Raw genomic sequence first — 2146 nt, 5'->3', positions numbered from 1 at the left:
GGACAGCCCAGGGAGCACAGGGCGGGCACGGACAGCCCAGAGTGCACAGGGCGGGCACGGACAGCCCAGGGTGCACAGGGCGGGCACGGACAGACTAGGGTGTACAGGGCGGGCACGGACAGCCCAGAGGAGCAGGAGGAACAGTGTTCCATGCTGCTTCTCTAGAAAGCCTGTCCTCACGCCGGGCACTGGTGGGAGCCAGTTGGGAGAGTGGGTGCTGGGAAAGCCAGACACGCTCCTCGGCCCCTTCCCTGGCTTCCCACTTGCCAAAGCCCCAGCCCAAGCCCCAGCCAGAGAAGGGGTGAAGATTACATTATGATCAAAGCTGTTATATCACAGGAGCCATTCTAAGTCTAAGTGGAGACGGTGTGCAGTTTCCACCACTAACCATGGGACTTTTTGATAACTGTTTTCAGAAAAATCACAGAACGGTCTAAATTTTCTTCCAGGGCATCCTCTAGTGATGAGATTTTAGAGGCACAGCTCAAGTCAGATTTTGCTTTTTGATCTTGTCTCAAGCTCGTGCAAGGAGCTGGCTATAATCTACAGCTATATTTTAGCTCTGACATTCTAGTACTTTATCTGGACAGGTCTTAGCTGCACTAAGTATGAATCATATTTTGTTAAAAAAAGGAAGGAAGGAAGAAAATTAACATAATATTAATAAAATGTTTTAAAGTGATGGGTTTGAGAGAGATTTGTCTTAACCTAAGTCAATTTGGCTTCATTTTTATGCAAAAGAAAAAAAGATTGTGACTAAGCTAAAGTACTAAAGGAATAACAGTTATAAGTATCAGGCACAAAAATTTACCCAGCTGCATTTTTAGATTAAATTCAATGTCATACAAAGTTCATATTCTTATAACCCCTAAAGCTGCCAGTTTCTGTCAGGATTCTCTCTGGAAAATATTTTCGAACGAGCCTAAAAGTCTCAGTGATTCAAATCAATCACTTTTATAGCTCCATGTACTGACTTCTGTACCAAATGGCATTATGTTAAAGCTATAAACTGCCCCAAAGCAAATGATACATGCCATTTAAATAAATGAGCTCTTGAAAACAAATTTCAAAGGCATCCAAAATCCTGTTTGATATGTATTTTTTAGGTTGCCTCCATATTCCCATTTTTTTGTTTGTTTTTGAAACAGTCTTGCCTGTTTTTCAGGCAAGATCAACTCCTGGGTTCAGGTGATGCTCCGGCTTCAGTCTCCGAGGAGCTGAGACTACAGACGCCCACCACCATGCCTGGCTACTCCTAGTATTTTTATAAAAAATTAAAAAACAGGGCAGTGCCTGTGGCTCAAAGGAGTAAGGTGCCAGCCCCATATGCCGAGGTGGTGGGTTCAAACCCAGCCCTGGCCAAAAACTGCAAAAAGGTAAAAAAACAAAAAACAAACAAGCACCTCCCACATTAAGCTACACTAGAGTCTCCCGATACTCTCCTCTGGTCTATTCCGCCTCCCATTCGCATTTCCATTCTGACACGTTCCACGCACACATCCAGGGATGCATCACAGCGGTGAACCCTTCCCCAGATCCAGGCAGGAAACTGCCTCCCAACCCGGGAAGGCGTCAGTGACCACAGACAAAGTGCACTGGTTAAGCTACACGCGCTGGCATGAGGTGTCCCCACCACATGGTCTGCATGAGGAGCACCGCCTGCACCTGCTGTCACTCTGCTCTCCTGCAGAGGAGCCCGAAGACTGGAGCAGACATAAAAATAAAGCAGATGGCTTCCACATGCACTATACAACCTCTCTGCACCATCCCACAGAAAGACCTCTCTCGGACAAAGTGTTTTAATGGTGTCCGATCGACGCTGACACTGTTCTGCCCACCCTCACTGCTGATTCTCCCCTCGCCATTTTCCCCGAGGACCCTGCGTGCACTAGGCCTTGTTCTAGCAAGGAGCCGTCCAGGGCTCAGCAGGAGGACTGACGGCTAAAGTTCAGGGCATCTGGTCTCCAACCACACATCCAGGGCAAGTCCCCTTTGCCTCTCTGGGTATCAGCTTAATAGAAGCAAGAAGTTAGGCTTGCAGGATTGTTGTGCACTTTGTGGGATGAGGGGTCCAATTACTCACTAAGCACCCACTATCTAGGTCTGCACCGCACGCGTGTCAGTGCAGCCTGAACACCCACACTCA

The 2146-nt window shown here is 47.6% G+C and overlaps 1 protein-coding gene across 2 annotated transcripts in view; it reads right to left on the bottom strand.

Annotated features, from left to right (window-relative positions):
* Positions 1-2146, bottom strand: part of RNF144A (ring finger protein 144A) — a 112844-nt gene that overhangs the window by 24075 nt on the left and 86623 nt on the right. The gene's annotated exons all lie outside the window — the stretch shown is intronic.

This window comes from Otolemur garnettii, unplaced genomic scaffold, assembly GCF_000181295.1.
Source record: "Otolemur garnettii isolate 467f Iridium unplaced genomic scaffold, OtoGar3 scaffold00336, whole genome shotgun sequence".
Classification (NCBI taxonomy): domain Eukaryota; kingdom Metazoa; phylum Chordata; class Mammalia; order Primates; family Galagidae; genus Otolemur; species Otolemur garnettii.
Note: the sequence above shows the minus strand (reverse complement) of the source record. Positions and strands in the feature narration are given on the sequence as shown.